Raw genomic sequence first — 21,500 nt, forward strand, 5'->3', positions numbered from 1 at the left:
AATAATACAAAGATTAAGGGAATGTGCTCTTGTGCGACCTCTCCTTTCAATCCGAGCTTATTTAATATAGCAGTGGGTTTACATAAAAGTGATGCAGGACTCTTATAATTCAAGCTCGGTGGATTTGGCGAAGTTCATCCCGCGGACCTATGCTCGATCATCATGTCACAATGCCGAACACATGAACGCACATACGAAATAATTTCTGTTGACGAGCGCGTTGTTGAAGCGAAGAGCAAAGAAATTAAAAAGAAAATAATTCTCCGTTTGCAGTCTTGGTATTTTTTTCGCGTCAGTAGAAAAGCCTGTTGCTTCTCCTGGAGTTTATTTATTTAACACTTCCTGATTCATAAGCAGTCTCGTTACGCAGGCTGCCTGGAAACGATGTTGTTTTTTGGTCACACCGGAAGTATTTAAGTTGATTCTCCATACCGCTGAGGAAGCGGGGAGACGGAGATTGAGAGAGAGGAAGAGGCGGGAATGGATGGTTAGTCCTGTCGTCCTCTGTGCTCACAGACACGCCCCCACGCACTCGGTTGCATCTCTGAAGGTATCACGATTGTTCGAGGAAGGAATTACTGAGAGGTGTGAAATGGAGAGCTCGACATCCAATTCCGCGCAGTGATAAAAATCTGATATGTAATCCAAAAAAAAGGTCATTATCGTCCAGGCTTGAAAACGTGTATTATCTGATAAAGCTGATACATTTCTTCCTGCGTAATTGTTTCCATCTTCTGTTCGGGCTGTGCAATACCTCGGGTGAAACTTCGGGGACTACGGCTCCTCTTGTATTAGAGCTGGTTATTTTCATTAGGGTTTTAAGGCTCTTTGAGACGGAAATATGTCCATGGTGTGCGGATGATACGTGTAATCTAAAATGAACTATCGGTTCTCAATGATGAAAGAAGATAATTTTCTTTTCCACGTTGAATTTTTTTATTATGACCTAGGTTTCGTTACGGCGTAACATCTTCAGGTAAAAGACCTGCCTTCAGGTAACGAAACCTAGGTCGTAATAAAAATAATTCTCCGTGGAAAACCAAAATGTCATCTTTCATCATGAAAGAATTCCACCTTGTTACGCCTGAAACTGTGTAATTTATTGATTCTCCACTTTGATACCGATTCAATTTTAGCGGTAGTCTATGGTGTCCTATTCGAGAATATACCGGATGAAATAAAACCGAAAGTTAATCGTTGAGAGATCTCTGTGAGTAATTAATTAAGGTATTAACATCTTTTAAATTCACGAAAGTTAAATCACCATCTGACTCTCGAGAGACATTGTTCTCCATCTCTCTGGAAATCACTTCAACATGGAGTTTAAGTTTACGTGCATGTATCTGTGAGTGAGAGGCAGTAAATCCACTTACTGTGATGGTGATCGGAAATATACAGGAGGTTCTTGCAGTGCCTACGTTAGATGTATAGAGAGCGGCACGAGTGTTACTTGAGATGTAATGCTCTTCAAGGCATTACGCAGTTGTGGAGAATGAAATAATTTTCTTTCGCCCTGGAGTGAAATGTACTGCGTTTCGTATTTCCCTCGCGAGGAAAGAAACGCGTTTGAGAGCTCGGTTTCGACTTTGAGCCAAACTTTGCACTCAGAGAGGGAACGGAACATTTCGCAATCTCAATGAAATCCCTTGAAATTCCCTGGTCGTCTGCGGTTGGAGTTGTGAGCTCTTGGCTGTATGTTTGTCGGTAATATACCCAAAGTCAATATATATATATATATATATATATATATATATGTATATATATATATATATATATATATATATATATATATATATATATATATATATATATATATATATATATGATAAGAAATTATTCCAATTTAATTTATTTTTATAATTATATTTACTTTGTATATCTTTCGAACAACTGGCAAACGTTTAGCCTAGGTGGGTTGTGAATAAGAATCAGTAGCTTCGACTTGCTCATTGAGTTGAAAAACTTTGTGTTTGTTACATGTTCATACTTCCAAGCATCGCGAGTTATTTTTAAGTCTAAAACGAATTGTACGAGCAGTGCGAATAAACAAACTAAAATTTTGCCTTAAAACAAGCGACGAGTGGCTCGGTAGAACACCATATTCACGAGGTGCTACTGATTTGTAACTCAAAGTTTAGAGCTAAGCTTAATTACATTTGATATCTTTCTAATCAGGTTAACTCTCCTTTCCTTTCATATCTGAGTTTTTTGTTACTTTTTCTGGCGTTAATTTGACTCTTCTTTAGATATCCAACCTGACATTCTGTTATAAATCTCACATTTATGATATCGTTTTTTCAACGTTTGCTATATCTCTATACCTCATCTCATCCATCAGGTCTCTTCAGATCGTCTGCGGCGCATTATCGCTGGTTTAACTAATTTTTTAGCTTGTAATAGCAGCATATGATCCCTTTAATTTTTTCTAGGTCTCAGTGATTTGGAGAATATTTTCATTTCAGTTGTAGGTAGTATAAATACATAGGCTTGAACCTGAGATGCCTGAAAAATCTCTGCTTTATGGGTGAATAATGACTCATAGATTCGTGAATAATAAAAGTTAATAAACTTTAAGTGCGTAAGAGCGTCTTACTAGGCTTTTGTTATACATTGAAACCTTTTTTAGATTGCAAATTTCGGGTTTTAATTTCCGAGCGCTACAGGGCCGCAATCCAGGCCGTGCGATTACGTGTATGCTGGGCAACAGGCAGCTTGGAGATATTTGTAGAGCGTTCGAATCCGAAACGCGCTTTTTAGAGTTTTATATGAGATAAAACACTTTTCTTTTTTTTACAAAGCAATTTCTGTTTTTTTTTGAACTTTTGAATTAAAATGGTTTAGATATAAAAAAAGTATATTGAGCTAGTCGTGAGCAAACTACAGCTGAATGAACTGCTTCGTATAATATTTTTACTTTATTTAATTATGATTAACGTTATTACCAGGTAAAAAGTAGTTCAATTTGTTTATGTTCGGCATTTCTTTACCGAATACTGCGTGAAAAATCACCTGCCCGCCTCCGACTTCAACATTTCTCATTTTTTTCCCAAGAGTTACCAAAGCGGGAATTACACGCCGAACACTGTGGAAATAATTGAGAAAGTCCTAATTATAGTCTCCATTTCACAGCAAGAAAGTCGATTACTTCCTTCAAATTTATCGCCAGATAACACTTTCCTTTTGTTTAATATTGCTCTTCCATTGTAATAGAAAGATTTAATTTTTTCCCCGTCGATTCGACACGCCCAAACCCAATTCAGTTCGTCGCTTCGGTGACTGCGCGAGGGTGCTTTTTTCGACCCACTCCTTTGTTTCCAGTCGCATCATTTCGTGCTTTTTTGTTTCCCCTTTTCGTTTCGGCTCCGCATACACATTGAGGAAAAAAACGGATGTCTGGATGGTCAACTGAGGGTGGAATTAGCCGTGCACGGGCGTGAGGGATTGGAGAATGGTTTGTTAGGCCTGCAGCATAAGGGGATGGGGTTAAGGGAAGGGTTGACAGGAAACTTCCCATTCATAGTAGCAATTGTGAGCGTATGCATTCATTTCCAGCTGGTTTACCTTCTACACGCGATGATATTTATATGGTGTGGTTCGTGACGAGGAAAGGCCAAGTGTCTTTTTTTTTCTCTTCTTTGAACACTTCCTCCATTCGTCGTTTACGTAGTGCTCTTTTAATTTGGGGCCTTCCGAGGACATTCACATTTCTTGAATTTTATGCTCTAATGAGAAACACGCCATTCTATTTCTTATTTTCTTTTGGATTTTGGGGTCATGCCTTTAAGGTTCACGTACCTGAAGGGGTTTTCGGCAGCTTCTCATCGTAAAAATATGTACAGACCTGTTATTTCAGGATAAATCCCAGAGCACACAGCGGTATGTTAATCATTTGAATATTTTGCCAGTGCATTTCAATGGCGTATTAAAACATTCGAGGAGACCCTCTCGGTTTACAAATTACTCCTGGGAGATCAAGGTCGTTTCCCCACCCAATGTGGCGTGTATTATTCTTCCATTTCTTCAGGATCCGCTGCAAGAGATTTGTGTAGAAACTAGGACCATCCGAAAAATCAAAACCCGGTACTCGCTGCTGGGATCCTGCGGTAGTGGCCATTTCGTCTCCCTAAACCTATTGATTCAGTCACTTTGACAGGGCATAAGGAACCGATTTCCAATTCATCTATCTAATTGATTAGTTGATTTCGAATGACTCTAATGTTTTATTTCTAACCAATAGAGACATATTTTGTCACATTTCAAAGATATTTGGTGGTATTTTTGTTTTTTACTGTGATGCGAAATCGGGTATGTATTTGATAAAGTTAAAGTAATTGAAGGTGGATAATTTGTAAGGTTGAATATGCACGTGCCCGTGTATTGCCTTAGCGTGGTTCCGTCAATACTGAATGTGCTGTCAGGATTAAAATACTCTGTCAAACTAATTATTCAGTTGTTTGTGTGTACTCCCTGTACCAGTAGGAAAGGAATTAATTTACTGAAGCGAATTCTATGTGCATTTCATATAAAAAAAGGAAGTCTAAAGTGTGCTCAGACGGGAAATTTTTTTTAAGTCTGGATTTTGGTGATTCCACGAGTATTTCAGTAGTCAAATGAGATTAGTAGGAGGTACCAACGGCAAAGTCAGATGAAACCGGAGAGTTATCGGGGCACGAATAATTATTCATGCAAGTTTGAACAATTCCTGCGGTGGCCAACTCATAAAGGTCAACTGGTAGTCCGGGAGACGCGGTCACCTCCTCCGAACCCTTCCGTCGCCCTCTTCCTCCCCCTCCACTGTGATAACGAATAAATATCTTGGTTAGGCATGACCATGGAAACCCATCGCCTCCAAACCAAGAAAAATAAACAAAAAGTTCACCCTTAACACCGGAATCCCATTAAGATCGTATTAGAAAGGCTTCTCTCCCCTATATTCTCTTCCTCTCTCCTGTCTGACCCCTCACCCACTGCCTTCCACTCTCTCTCCCGCACTGATTGTCATCCCTTATTTTTCATATCCTTCGTGGGGTCCCTTACGTTTTTTTCATTCCTCCGCCGCTGCTAATGTGTCCCTCAACTACCTTAATACACGTATTTCCTCCCACTCATTAACTTCCCCCTTTCCTCCCCGCTCCCTCTTCACCCGCTCGTAATCCCTTGCCTCCCCTCTTCCCATCTCCATTTATCATCATTGCTTCCTTCGTATTCTTTTTGCGTTTCATCTCTCTCCGTCCTTATTAACCCTTCCCCTCTTATTTCGTCCTTTTCTTTCAGTGTCATTATATTCTCTTTGTGTCATAAATAATCGGAAATTTCTGGCTCCTGCCCTCTTTTGTTCCCCTCAAACGTTACCACATTTACTAGTTTGAACTTTGAAATTTCTTCGCCCAAATGTTTATAGCCGCCTCTTAAAAAAATATAGCTGGGCTTATGGATGGAATTTGTCCAAGCCTCGTCTTTCTGGCTATGATCAGATTGCGTACCGGTTCTTCATACCGGTACCGGAACCAGTTTCGGTTCTTATTCGAAATATAGTGGCGCTTGTAAATAGGTAAGGACTTTGCATTTCGACCGGATGTTACATTTAAAGCCTTTCAACTCTTAAATGTAGTTGATGTATATTTTTTTAAACCATTGCGAACCATGAGCAATACATTCTGTGAAATAATTCACATCGACTATTTTTGATTTGAATGGATCTTCTGAGCCGGGTTAAAGTTTGTTTTTTTTTATTCGGCTCCTCAGTACTTAACTCCCTTTCAAAGCCATTCTTTTCAGCTTAATTTCTATTTTAGATGGGGAAGTTTGATTTTTGTGTGATTATTTTATGTAGGGTGTATATTAAATGTGGGTGTGGAGAAGAATGGAGAAGGTGAAATGGACAGAGAAGAAAACAAATGAGGAAGTACTTGGTATGGTGGGCGAAGAGAAGGGTTTGTTGGGAGAAATCCTTAGGAGGCAGGAATAGTGGATGAAGGGGGTATTGACCGGCAGCGGGATGTTGAAGATGGTAATAGAGGGGAGAATGTTAGGCAAACGAGGAAAGGGAAGGAACAGGATAGGGATGTTGGACGGGATGAAGGGAGGAAGAAAGTACTCAGAGACGAAGAGGATTCAGTATCCTACTCTACCTGATGTAGAGTAGGATACTGAATTGTGTTTTGTTCGGAGTCACAAAATATTTATTTGGTAGTTGTGTCCATCCAAAAACTTACCTTAACCGGTAGATTACCTTATTATAATAAAAATAATAATTTTATGTAGCTGTTTACTACCATTTTTTGTTTTGATAATACACATTTCCATTACTGAAATAAGTTTTCAGATAAGGCTGTCACTTCTTTCCCTCCATTCCACTTAATGGCCGAATCGTCCATTAACTTTCGTTCTTGGCCCCCAGAACTTCTTCGCGTTATCATTAGATTACTTCACCATGCTAATAATAATTCGTTTTTTTTTCGTGGCCGAGAAAGTACATTTCCGGTTCCACCCTTAGGGCTGTCCATGAACTCCCATTTGCACGAGTCAGCGCATGCCCTCCAATGACCAGGAAGGACTGGATTAATGATGGGAGGGGGGTGAGGAGGGGAGGGACGGGGGGGGTGGGGTGAGGGTATATACAGTCGCAGATAGAAACCTGTTGTGCGTGTGTATTACCACTGCTCGCGTTTGAAATGGTCTGGTGAAGGCATTGAAATATCTCTCGAATGAATTTCATCCGAATTTATTCTAGCCTTCCGTAGTAATCAGCTGATCAAGGGATTCGCTTTCAGAGAGAGTTCGGCGAGAGTTAGGCAAAGGTTCATAAGTTAGTATTTGTTACGGAAAGCATTTAAATACACATGATCGGTAAAACGCTTCGTTAGATCCATAAAATAAGTTTTGGTTTTGTAGTCGTTTGACGATTATTTGAGGAATTCATAATATGCCTCATATACGCTCGAATATACATTATGGTAATGCCACCGATTACATTTGACTTGCCAACTTCTTAGACACGCAATTCAGTTGGGGGTTTTCTTGTGAGGATATCGGATAACTTTTTAATTTCCTTTAAAATACAGGAAATGAGCGGAAAACTGTACTATTCCTTTGACGTAAGAGGCAAAAAAAATACCAAATTATTAAGCCAATTAAATGCCTCAGTTTTCAGCTGCCTCAAATATATTGGCTTTAATTTTTTTTTTAATTTTGTAATCGATTTTCTCAAAGTTGCCTTGTAAGGATCCGCTGTAAACCCAATGTCCTAGTGTTTTCGGATTTTTATCTTATTTTTTCTTATTCCGATCAATAATTTTCCACGTCTTACAGGGCCCACTATAAAAGTAATGCGATTTCTCCGGGTAAAATAGATTCATTACTCGTACTTGTACAAATACTTAAAATTCTTCAAAACACTCTCCCCTTCATCAATGTACACGTGTCGTCACGCCTGGAAGGCAAACTGAAACTCCTCTCCACGGGAATGTCTCTCTCAGGAACGTTGTAACATGCTTTTGGATGTTTTTCGCGATCTCCCAATGCTTTCCTTTCAGCGCTCTCTTCAGTCGGGGAGACGAAATAAGTCGCACGGAGCCAAGTCGGGACTGTAAGGGGGCTGGGGGAACATCGGGGTGGTGCTTCGCGCCAGGAGGTTGGTAACGATGAAGTACGTGTGGCCGGGGGCTTTCGGCGTGTGGCTCCATCGGAACGTGTTACAAAGTCGAAAAACATACTTCACGCGGAGGTACGTCTTTCCGCTCAGACTGCTCGGAGCTAACTGGCGACCGGCTGCGTTGGTAAGGTAGACCTCCCTCCACATTTCCCGACCAGTTTTACCGCGCTGCCATGGATAGTCGCGTCACAATAAAATCATGCGCATTACCTTCATAATGGATCGTGTATAATTTGAATCAAATTTGCTAAAATTCCAATTCCACGACCGAAAGTATCTGAAATAAAATAGATTTTTAGAAATTCCGAAAAATTCAGGGCAACTAAGTTAAATAATAGCCATCGATTAACTTGGGTCTGAAGAGGCCTGATGTACGGCTGGAAAACTGCTACCAAGTGATTAATCCAGGGAATTGCTTCCTTAGCTTTCAATTGGCGTTTTTTGCTCCTTCTTTCAGATAATGCATTATCCTTTTATACGTTTGAACGAAAAATGTTCACAAAAATTGAATATAAATATAGTCAGAAAGGCTGTTGGACTAAACTAACGTGCAGATCTATTTCAACGTTGTTTGTGGGGAGGTTCATTGCTGCCTTCGCGAGAGCACGGAGGAGAAGCCACATTTCCTACGGGAGCAGTGCCTCGTCAGGGGTCAAGCGGAGGGAATTGGCAGGTGAGGCCGAGATTTATTTGTTCCACAACTGATGAATAAAAATTTCCCAGCTTCCCTTTTACAAGGGAATAGATGATCCGTTTCCTTTAGAATACTCGGCTCGCTTACGCAACTCATGCGTAAACCTCCCGATATTTGGGGAACGAAACATTTTGCGGTGGTTGATTTCGAAAATTATAGGTTTTTGAAATGTGGGGACAAATGGAAAAGGAGGAGTGGACAGGGAGGGAAACACGCAGGGTGGAGGAGGAGGGAGGGTTGTTGGGACGAATCCAAAAGTGTCAGGGGGAAGGTGGATGCCGACAGAGCATGTTGATTGGCTATGAAATGTTTAACACTGATAGGGAGAACATTGGGCAAGGGGTAGGAAAAGGACAGGAGTGTTGAACGGAGTGAAGGGAGGAAGTATGCGGAACTGATGTTTGTTTCGTTTGGAGGCATGAAGAAGTGCGTAGCTACCATGTCCACGAGTGTGTTCAGAAATGTTTTTTAACAAACGAAAATGGCCGAGGTCATAAAAAGACGTCTAACCTTAGCGGCGGCTGCCACAGACAAAGTAAACCATGAATAGAGCTGAAAATTTTATCATACGATACCTAAGGGGCATGTATACCAACATAATAAACAATGTTGACTATCGGACTCTCCAAACCCGCGAAATTTAAAAATTCCCATCATTTTCTGAACACACGTCGTATGTCCATCTGAAACCTAACTTAAAAAGGTAGACTGTCAAAAAATGTCGAAAATACACTTAAGGACCAGAAAATATAAAAATTTCACATTTTTCTGATTTTATATATATATATATATATATATATATATATATATATATATGTATATATATATATATATATGTATATATATATATATATATATATATGTATATATATATATATATGTATATATATATATATGTATGTATATATATATATGTATATATATGTATATATGTATATATATATGTATATATATATATGTATGTATATATATATATATATATATGTATATATATATGTATATATATATGTATATATATATATATATATATATATATATATATATATATATATATATATATATATATATATATATATATATATATATATATATATATATATATATATATATAGCTTGACATTTCTCGCGTGTTAATACTTGCACAAAATCTTTACCTAAATAAATAGTTTAAAATGCATGCGGATATTGCCTTTTTTGACTAGATGGAGGAAAATTATTTGATTTGCTTGAATTTAGTGATTTGCGTGAAACGAGCGCCTGATTAAAAATCGAATGCACCCACTGCTATTGTTAAGCTCAGAGTAAAATAAAATTTGAAAATAGTGAACATATCCATCCGTGTCAATTGGATTGGTGGAGAGGGTTCGCATTTCACCGAGTATTCCTGCTGATACGCACTGGAATGGCCGAGTGGACGCCGGCCGGCCCTGGGGATAAGGGGTCGCTCCCCCCTCCCCACCTCACGACCTTCTCTTTGTGTTCCACGGTGTTGGCTGAACACTTTGAGGTTGAATTTCTTTCCAGTGCGTTGGATCAGAGCGCTTTTGAATTAGTTTAGTTCGTATTGTGATGGAATGTCCCGACTGAGTAGAGCAGTCCTACCATTGATTCAAATTCGCTCTCTTTTAAGCTTTAGAAGAGGAGTCAAATCGCGTGAGAATGGAATTTATTTTGAGAACATGTTGTTTTCAAATACAACATTTTATGTCAAAGACAGTTTTAGCAAGGGAATGAACGGCATGTGCATAGGGACATTAAAGCCCTCTTTCAGTAAGACTTGGGTGTTTCTACTCACGACGCCGATTGAGCTTGTCTTAGCCACTTGTCATTAAATTACGTCTTGACATGGTATTGGTGAATTCAATGATATTTTCATATCTGCAGGTTCAAACATCCGATGATAAAGTTCGCGGAAATGGGCTCGAATTGAAATCTTGCGCGAGCTCTCATTCTGTCTTCCCCGTTGCGCCCTGTCCACGGACGGCTATTGATCAAGGATTTTATGGTTCTCTATTTAACGCCCTGTCATTCGAGTGGGCATCAATTAAATTATATAAATGAAAACTTACTCTTAGTGAATATCAGTGGGTCTTTATTGATAAATCAAAACTTTTTCTCTGATGAACCACGCGCCATTTTCATTTCCTCCGCCATAGCACTGAGAAATTTCCTTCATTTCGCCGAAGTTGAAATCACTATTCGCGTAAATTCACTCATATGTGATTTATTTATATTTTTGTTAAATTAGCAATAATACATTTTTAGGCAAGCATTATTCATATCTCTGCAGTAATTTGCTCATCCAACTCGTATTTCCTTTTGGGACAACTTCAACTTTTCCTTCCTCTTGAGCATTCGCGAGGAAATATGAGTTTGGGTTTTACTTTCTTTCCATGCACTCGGCCGTAGTACGTTCTTTATCTATTTATTTTATGAGTTTGATCTTCTGAAAAATTCACAACAATTGAAGGGAGATGGGACTGATCCGGGAGATGGTGCTTCGTAATCTCACTATGCGGTGTAATTGCGATTTTTTAACGCGCCGTTTGCTCTCGAAGCCAATAAAATATGAATATTCATCGCCCCTGAAGTCTCTCTGGGCGAAGTGCTCTCCTGACAGATAGTTCAGGATAAAAAATAAACCCATTTATTGTTTAGTTTCAACTCCTGGCCTCCCCACTGGGCCCTTGTCCTCGCTAGCGTGTCCTTTGCCCTCCTGTCAATCCCTCCTTCCCGCCACTCCCCACCCTTACCGCCAACCCCCTTGCCCCTTTTACCCGCAGACATAAAAGAAACACCATCCTTCTTTTGTTGGAGATTACCAATGCGTGGAGAAATGGCCGGCAGGACTTTTGACCCATCGGCGGCAGTCCGCGTGGTCGGGGCTTCGGTGGAAGGCATAACCCAAAGGGGCACTAATTTTCCGAGGCCACCCGCGGGACTGAGAAGTTTCACCTTTTGGGCACTCCGCGTCTAATTTTACCCCAACCTTTCCGTCAAGCCTATTTCTTGAAATCTTCTCCCCCGCTTCTTCCCCGCCCATTTCCCAACCACCTCTTGCCTCTTCTGTCATTTTTACGATTTTTATGTGAATGCTAAAAGGGGGTTTTATCTGGGCCCTGCATCGTGTCTATATTCTTTTCCCATAATTCAATTTTCCCCTCGGGCATTATCTTTTACAGCAATCCATTTTTCGTTTAATTTTCAGATCTTATCTTTCATTATCTTTTATGTATAGATATTTATATTTCTTACATCTCCCATTTTATTACCTAAACATCGGTATCCAAAAAACGGTTAATGAACTTCACTTTGATATAAATCTCCGGCATAATAAACCAGAGATCAACATGTCGATTAATGAGGTATAGAGTTTTCTTAATAAGGCTCTTTTTATCTCCCTGTCAACGATAACAATCAGCGGTGTTGGACGGTGATATTTCACTTCTGGCGAATAATTATTTTATTTTTACATTTTTTTTCCTGTCGTATTTTCATTAGGCACCTCAATCTGGTAGATATGTTTCCCACCGGGGATCACGATGCAATTCTTTTATTTTATCTTTTCTTTTAAGGTACCTATGACAATTTTATTTTGTGAGATTTTAATTATCAGATTTTTTTTTGTCTTGTTTTTTCTAAAAAAAATCGACACATTAGCATGCAAACACTACTCATATTGCGTGCTCATAATAATACAATTACTGAGCTTCAATCTTGGGAAGGGCTTAGGCTTAATTCTCAGAGTTAAAAGTCGGAAATAATTATGGTGACGTTTATTTATTATTATTAATAACATTTGATTATTTATTCTTTCATTCAGTAACGTCCATTTTAACGGAGGCACAATTCACTCCATGCAAAGGGCACTTCACGCCATAAAACGCTTTGCATTCCCCGTTACTCGTAAGGTTTATCTGGTCCTACTTTCATTCATGTTTAAAATCTGTTTCCCTTATTTCATTTACTTTGGGTTCCCGTGTCTCAGCGCTTTAAGTGTGTATTTTCCTTGTAACTCGACGCGGTCTGTTTCTTTCCTTTGAGAGGGATTCCGACTTTATGCTTAAAGTTTCTGAAGATGTCTCACATTTAAAACAGGAACTTAACTATCGAAACCCTTACCATTCTATTTACCTGTCTCATTCACTCTTCGAGACCCAAGAACATCGCTTTGCTCTGTCCTCTTAGTTTGAGTTGAGAAACTGTTCTTCCTCGCTTTATTCTAGACTGCAACTACTTCAGTTGTACTACACTCATTCCCTCCTCCTGTAGCATTCATCTCCTCTGTTTTGGCCAAACTTTGCTAGTTGTTCTGAGGGATTCCTTTAAAAAACTGAATGATTTTTTTTGTCTTTTGACCCATTAACTAACTCTAATTGTCCCCTCATTCATCATCAATCATCTTTGTGTTTTTTATGAAATGTGGAAGCACGAAGATTAGCTTAGGGATTGGATGTTATGGGGTTGAAAGCCTTTCGAAAATGCTCCCGTTTTTGAGTTTCTTCTGATTAGATTAAATTCTTGTGGTTCCAGGCTCTGTAAAGCCGTACTATTTAGTTCAAATGGGATCATTTGTGCAAAAATATCTATTTGAAACACCCGATCTATTCCCTAATAATTGTCGTAGTGTAAGCATTATGATGGGACCCTTTGAGTTTACGTCATTTGCACATAGGTATAGCTAAAATGTCTAGAATCTGTGCGTAGCAAGCATGCTATATTATCTTTTTGGATGCAAATAACACTTGGTAAAATATACGGAGAAGTTAAAGAATGTATGGATGAATTATTTCCGTTGTCACACATCCTTTCCATTCAGAAATGATGATCCTTGCCGGGCGTTTTCCTTGGTTCACGTACTAGGAAAAAAATTATTTTGCTGATTCTCAGTGGCTTGGATATTGTGATTATGTTATCAAGATTCCATTTATTTATTCTTCTTACTTAGGAGAGAGTTACTGGCAGCTCGCATGCGTAGAAAAGTATTTCACACTTAGATGCCCTAGCGCATGTATCTGTAATTATCATTAGCTCCGTTAATTGAGATATTTTACGTGTGCGTAGGTAACGAACATCCAAACAAAACTTAATTTTTGTGCTGCATTCATGGCGTTGAATCACCCTAGCGGTGTCTTGCAGGGTACCATGCAGAAGGACGGTGTGAGTGTCGTATGCTGGTTGTCATATCGGAAGGAAACCGAACAAAACACGCGCTTACCCCTTGTCCCTGAGAAATGAAATACCATTACGGTGGAAGAGCTAAGGGAATCGTTTTGGAACCATCTGCTTAGTGGAATGATATGGTAGCGAGATAAGAGTGTCATATATTTTGCAATGCCGCGTATCTACATGGTGTCCATAAAAAGTATCGGGAAAAGTTTCGGAATTAAAAAATGTATGTTTCAGAAATAGCAATAACGCCTCTAAATTCTTCAAAGTACATCCCTTGAGCGTCGACACACTTTTGCTTTCGGCTTTTGCGCGACTCGAAGGCTCCTTGGTAGGCGTATTCCGGAAGGTCCTTAAGGGTGCGCTTGCAACCTTCTTTGACGGCACTTAGGATCCCATGGTGGTGTCCTTTGATGGATGAAGGATTCACTTTTGGAAATAGGATATAGCCTGCTTGTGTCAAGTCGGGACTGTAAGGGGGTTGGGGAGTCGTCGCGATGTCGTCGCAGAAGGTCTTCGCAAGCAGACACTCGACTCTGTGCTTTTGGTCGTCCGTCCAAAGACCTTCGGGAGGACGAGTTTGGCGCAGATCTTTCGTATCGCGAAATATTCAGTGATGATGATGTCCGCACTGTCATCTTATCAATGCCAATATTCGATCTACGATCTTGTACACACTTAACAGATTATCTGAATTCAGCACTTCGCGCACGCGCCAGAGAAAACTTCTCATTGATACTTTTTATACAAACCCTTATACTTTTGGGAGACGAAAGACATTTGTGGCACAATAGATAAGCGGCCGTTGCTGGGGCTTCACATGTACCTCAGGCCAGTTGGGTGCACTGAAGATTGGTTCGAGGAATCTATGGTTAAGTTTGCGAGTGCGAAGGAAAGTGTTGCGGAATTTCGGAGAGAGGCTGCAAAGTGATGTGAAGAGGAGGTGGGCTTGAAGGAGAAGGAATTGACTCCGCACTGCAGCCCCAAAGCAACTGCATTACCTTCTCAACTCTGTCCCTTGTGGCAGTAATTGCCTTTTAAGGTGATCATCCCCTTGTGTGCGAGTGGTTCCCTCCAAGCTTCTAATTCACAAAACGCTATCGTTGCTAGGAGGTCATTGTACAAGTTGCTATAGTATTCCATATTTTAAATTTTTTTATTCCAAGTTAGGTCTGTCATTCCGGTCGCGATTGAAGTAGGGATTCTCCACATAATGTTCGTATCTTAATTTCTCATTCGTATTTAAACGTAAGTATTCAACCCATTTGCTTTTATTATTTTACTTCCGCGTGTTCCCACAATCAACGGATTGTGCTGTAGGCTATATCTTTACAGTTTGCTCAATGCTAGCTTTTTCAGTAATTTCCTGTACGTATTGCATACACAAGATAAGCACACTGTCTTAGGCATTGGTATTTGATGGCCATCAAAAACATTGGAATCACTTTTATTCATGTCAGTCCGTGGGTCATTTGAGATGAATTTAATTTGTAGATGGTCCATTCATTTAAATCTATCTAATTGTACCAAGTCCACTGTTTCTTAGAGAAGTCATTTTCCACGTCAAGTATCAGTGCCCCATTTGAACTAATCTATCGTGCATTTCTTTGCGTACTCCCACAGAAATCACCATTTTTCGCCTGTTTTGAACTCTTTCAATACACGTGCATTTCACGATTTATTGCAGTGCAAACTATGTTTTTATTGCTGCACAGTACGAGGTATAATATGAGATACTTAAAGATTTATCATCGCATGTGACTGATGTTCCATATATGTCACATTAAAAACATCCTCTTTCTATTTACTTATATTTCTCGCTTCTGAATTAGTTGAATGGCAAAGTTCCAGTCTCTCAGATGGAGCATGACAGATTTTATTTTGTTTTATGATTTTCATTTCTTTTTCAAGTTATGATTTTTTCTTGTTTCTTTGATTTTTAAAAACTGTTTTCTTTTATTCATATCAAGTTGCATGATGGATATGAATTAATTTCTTTATTGGATTTATTTTTTCTCACATTATTTTATTTATTTTTTTCTATTTTAGCCGCTCCTGACGAGTTGCCGAAGGGAGGAATTATTTAGCGGAAGGAAGACTATTTGTTTGGCATCTACCCATTCAGCAGTGCAAACTTAAAACAAAAGCATGCCTCAAAATATTATCTAAGAGCATGTAATTCCTCATATGCTGTTTATTTCCTTCAGTTCATCAAATTCCTTTCGTGTATTCATGAAATCCCTGGCAAATTATCCGGAGTAACTCGTTGAAGAGATCTGCCAAATTATTCGGCTCTATGTTTTATTTTCTTGAGTAAATTTGAAATCTAATAATTGAACTTTTGCTCACAGTTATTCTGTAAACGTTTGTTTCATCGCCCAAGATACTTTCAGGCACAAAATTCTGCTGGACACAGTAGCAGTGGCAGTATCATCTGCTGTTATATCGATTACAAAAGTTGCGTGAATATTTCTTATCTTTCTTCCTCTGGGAAAAATATCAATAGCTAAATCTTACGATCTCGCATCGTTAAGATGACCACTCAAGTGACATGAAAACTATTAGCGTAGAATATCAAGTTGGATTTTAGTCATTTTTAATCCCCGTGTTTTCAATCGTATTTTCAATATTAGTTTTCGAAGTCGTAGCCATTAAATGAACCATTATACAAGTATTTTATTTTATACGATGGGTTTAATCCTATATTGAAAAAAAATACTGGTGAATCAACGTTAAAAAATCCTTTTCCCACTTTAAAAATGGTTATTTAAATATATCAAATAACGTATTAAATACAGGCAAACTAATTTTACCGTTGCATCACCAGTAGGATGTTGGGTTGTGTTTTGACAGGAGAGACAAGAGAATTATTCGGTACTTTGTGTCCTTCCAAAACCTACCCAAACCGGTAGATTACCTAAAATAATTTACATATGTTATAATAATTTCGTTTTTTTTTTCGAATTAATTTAGTAGGTCATTGAATACTACAAATTGACCGTGAAATTACTTCATGATCAATAGAATTAATAAGTGTGAATTGACCATTGTGCTCCCATATTGCGGTAAATACCAAATTGACGGGTGTATTGGCTTAAATTATGAATTAACGATAACATTGGCATACTACATAAATAAAAGATTCTCTTCCAAAATTGAGATCTTCATTGTCTGACTCCTGTTCACGCCGGTGGAGGCGATTGCCGTTGCCTCCACTGTACCCCCCCCCTCACTCTCCGCCTTCCCCCCCCGCTTTCACATCGCAAATTCACGACCGCCAAGAGACGCTTGTTGGGGCCGTGTCACGCGGAGGACTGGCTCTCGTTGGAACGACGCGTTTTCCGCGGTCAAAATCGCTCCACCGCCGTCAGACCCACTGGCGAAGTCCTTCTCTCTGGGAAGGGACAAATCCTAGGTCGTGCGAAGCCTCGTTCGCTATCATCCGGGGAGAAGGCATTTGCGGTCCATAAGCGTAAGTGGAGAGCATTTCGAAACGCGATAAAAATCTGGGAATACTACGGAGTCGTAATATCCTGCATTTTATGAGTTCTTGTCGGGTCGAACCGCCATTCTGAAGTTTAGACAGATTCCATAAACAGTATTCACCTGCTTGGATAGGCAAGGATATTTCGCTGTGATGCCACTTTTTTTAAATCTAAGGTCCGAGTGTTCTTTCATTGCGGCTATCATCTTGTCTTTTCCTTGATGGTTACTCGCGTGTCTTTCCCACCCACTCTCTCCCTTATTATTGACTGCAGTCCACCGTTTCTTGGATGGAACCACGAACCGACCACTGACGCAATTCCTAAGCCCCTCCTACACAATACGAAATACTCTTAACATTTCAATGCAACAATTTCAGAGTGTAAAAATCATTCGCCTTGACTGGGATTCGAACCCAGATCCCTCAATATCCGGTCGAGTGCTTTAGCCACTTAAGCTACCGAGGCGTCCTCTTAAACTCTGAAATTTTGGGACGAAATTTGAAATGCACACTAGCGGATGACTCCGTTAAAAGTTACTGTTGCGGCATCTCCCGCAGTTTCTTTGGAATTTGTCAAAGTAAAAACAACATAAGTGTTTAAAGTTGGCTTTAACCTCGTGGACTGTGGCGCTTTGCGCACGACTACGAATGCCCGTGACATTGTATGTACGGTATTTCGTCACAACATCTTGTTCCTTTAAAAGCCCCAAAATTTCAGAGTTTAAGAGGACGCCTCGGTAGCTTAAGTGGCTAAATCACTCGACCGGATATTGAGGGATCTGGGTTCGAATCCCAGTCAAGGACTCCGTTAAAAGTTACTGTTGCGACATCTCCTGCAGTTTCTTTGGAATTTACTCTTAACATTACTCAATCGGTCCGCCATTTTTTTTAAAATCCTTACACTCTCTTCTTTTTCTCCATACTTTAATAAATTTCGCAGATGTGAGTACCATTTCAAATGATCTAACGCGAACTTTTTTAAGCGAAGATGGTATTATAATCTGAGTGTATTTTAGTCGGCGTAGTGCACAAGTATTCTTGGTATCAACCTCTGCATCATGCATAATAAGCAGCAGCGCGTGGCAGGGAGTGTCAAGTGTGAAATTATTTAATAAACATCTTCATTTGAATGCCTCTCCAGACTCGAGTTTGCTTGTGTGTGTTGCTAAAAGGAAAAAGCACGCGAGATAAATATCTGATTGCCTATATTTTTGATAAATGCCTAATTAATATTAGAATATTTTCAGTAGATTTTCTTGTTCATCTACATCTACATAATACCCCGCAAGCCGCCGCAAGGGCGTGTGGCGGGGGGTGTTAGGTCACCAACCGTAAAAAAGAAAAATACCACATGCAAAAAAACAACACGGAAAATTACACCCACAGCAGCGCACACACTCATGCAAAAATCCCTTCATCCAATACTCATGCAAACACATATACCGCAAAACAACTAAAAAACTGCACCCCATGATGCAGCACGAAAGACATTCTTGTTCTCGAGTATTTCAAGATAAATTAATGTTTTGAATTTATTGGTGGGATAGTTTTACTATCCCTGTTTTATCTGAATGCCTTAATTTGTCGGAAGAACTCCGAGTAACCGTTGAAGGCAGAGGGAAGTACTTACGAGGATTCCATATCTTTCTTAAGTGCAAACTGACTTGCTTTCTACTTGATTTTCGTCTGCCTTTCTAGTCTATTACTTGACACTATACTTGAAATTTCCTGCTAAATAAAGTCGTCACTGGTCGACAACCGTCCATGCACGCCTTAGACATGGTATTTTATGGCATGTATGTTGGCAGAATGTCTAATGCTTGATCCAATTTCAAGGTAATTAATGTAGACATAGTTGCTGCATTGCTTCGGTCGTATTTGCTTCTCTACGCTTCAAGTGAATGTGCTCAAGAGTGCCTGTTACATTTACCTAGGGCTAAAATGAGCTTGTTCAAATTGTCTTCACCCCTGTTAATATTTTTATAAAACAATAGTTTGAGTATTGCATTTTTTGTTTGGAATAATGCCTTTGCGTTTATCGCAAGTTAAATAGGTAAGGAATTGGGTTTCTTCCACGATACATTTTTACTTTAACGAAGCCTCCGGTTTCCTTTTTTTCCCGTTATATAATATTAGTTCTACCAACTTTAGGTACCTTTGCAATGTTGGAAAAATACGAATCGGTTCATCAGATTGTCTCTTTGGATGAAGACATAAAAATTTGCGACATCATATTTGGCGGTGAAAAAATGAACCTTCTCTAAGATTTTCGATCCCACATGCTATTCTCGACTTATTTTCGCAAAATCGCTCTACTGAAACGTTCAATCATGAGCTATTCAACGTCTATGTCACCGTTCTCCCAGTTTCACCGGTGCTTATTCGCTTGAACTTTTTCAAGATACGTTATCCATTCGTTTAACTCAAGGAATGAACCCGTTTGAACCACTCCTTCAGTCTCTTAGCGAGGCTTAAGAGAGTCCTTTAAAAGGGAACGACGCAGATTTAATATTCCTTCGTTTTAAACGACGCCTTCTCGCTTTTCGAACTGCATTTTTTATATTATTATACTCTCTTTTTTATGAATCTTCATAAAACGAGGAATCCTTGCTTGGACTGGTGCCACAGGCCAAGTTGGGTGAATTCTTCTGTCTTAATTAAAATAATTTATGCTGAGAACCGGAATCCTGAATTTAAATAGCTATGTAATCGGATCACCATTAATCGCCACGCTTGGGTTGAGGAAATACTTAGGATTCCATGTATTAGTTTTGGTGTAAATGCCCTATTCCGAATCTATTTTTGAGTCCAAGCCTCGAGAATTAGAAGTCCGTGCAACTTGTTCTCCGATTGTGGGCCGCGTGCGGCTGGAGTTAATTAACCCCCCAGCCATGTGAGTGCCTCACAAATAAATATTGAGATTTCCATCCGCGCCAATATAATGGAATAATAGGTTCCAACGAAGAGCGTGCACACGTCACTGGCGGCCGGCGCATAAACTTTAAAGAGTGAAATCCTTTTCTCCGGAGCGTCTATTACAATTTGAATCCCACCAATTTACTTTCCGTCCTCGGAAGAAGGGTTTAAATGAAGGAGGGTCGGATCCAGGACCTCATTCATAAAAATTCCAGCCATCTTCGAAGAGAATCGCTGCGCCGTTTCTGCACTGGGCCCGCAAACCGTTGCGTAGCAACAAACAACTCCTCTATAGAAATGCCTTTCTCCCATAACCCATTCAACGCACCCATAAACGGGGTCCCCTGGATGTATTATGCCATTCCGTTCCCCCGACAACACTCTCGTCCCACTGGTCCGCGGCCCCTCCTCCTCCCTCCCCCCTTTCCGCCACTCGGTCATTCAAATCCCCCTCGATCCCCTTCCCCCCCACACTTAACCGACCCCCTTGGGCATTTCTTTTTTCGCGCATCTCCGAAGCGGAGGAGCCGAGGGGAGGGTTGCAGAAATTTATACGCTGTACATGACGTCTGATAAAAAGGCAATCCTCCGAATTGGATAATCCGAGTGTTGTCTAGGGTTCGGGTCGAACCGAGTGACCGACTATTGTGTGCACGGCCACGTGAAAAGAGCGGGCGCAGTGGTCGCCACGTCTGCACTCACCACGGCCACCCCATTCCGCCCCCCCCCTTCCCCGGGGCACCAGGGCTCTCTGCTCAACACTCGGAAGCGGGCACGATTCGGAATTTGAACAGATGTGCGAGGAGGTTTCGAAGCCGGTTCGTGTGAGACGGAGGAAGTGTTCTCACGCGAAGGCGATTTTGGAAGGGTTTCGTTTTTGCATCGATCACACTTTACCGCAAGTGTATGCAGGATCGAACCTTTCCCCGATACCCTGACCGCCTATTTTCTTGCTTATTACTTTCTGCGAACATCCCAAGATGTTTACGTTCTTCGTCTTATTTGTCTACGTTTTGGCTATCTATCTATATATTCCATCAAGTCCTTATGAAAGAAATTAAAGCACTTTTTGAAATGCTTCTTGTTTCAAAGAATCTGTTTCAAATTTGTTTCAAATATTCTATTTACTAAAATCAGTGTGGTTATAAATGGGGTGCCAAGCGATATTGATATTTGCAATTTTTTTGCGCCGTCCCTATTTTATTCTGCTGAGTTTATCAGTTAAATGTACGTAATATAATTGTGTGGCAGTCTCCATATTTCTCCAGTACGGCATACATATCCCCAGTTGACACAGCGGAAATTCTCAGATTGACGTTTGGTCAAAATTCAAAATGGTTTTCCTCAAATTTGAACGATGCGTGTATTTTGAAATGCCATTCAATCGCATGAGCAGACAATAGTATGTTTACCTTCATATTTAATATCTCTTGCGTTCTTTGGTCTGATTGGTTTCTGGTCTTATTACTGTTGACCTCCTTATTCGACATCTTTGAAAAGGTTAACTTGATCCAATTGAAATGAGTGTAAAAATAAGGCGGCCGACTTCCCGTAGTTCCATTCCTAATTTTGGCGCCTCACCT

General features: G+C 39.9%; 1 long non-coding RNA gene across 1 annotated transcript in view; it reads left to right on the forward strand.

The window, feature by feature from the left end:
• LOC139694858 (uncharacterized) overlaps nucleotides 1–16,652 on the forward strand; it is a 30,072-nt gene extending 13,420 nt beyond the window's left edge. The window contains exon 3 of the long non-coding RNA XR_011702216.1: nucleotides 15,567–16,652. This is a non-coding gene — a long non-coding RNA (uncharacterized lncRNA). The remainder of the gene's footprint in view (nucleotides 1–15,566) is intronic.
• Nucleotides 16,653–21,500: the final 4,848 nt, after the last annotated feature.

Source organism: Hetaerina americana, unplaced genomic scaffold (assembly GCF_022747635.1).
Source record: "Hetaerina americana unplaced genomic scaffold, ioHetAmer1.1.p SCAF_58, whole genome shotgun sequence".
NCBI lineage: Eukaryota > Metazoa > Arthropoda > Insecta > Odonata > Calopterygidae > Hetaerina > Hetaerina americana.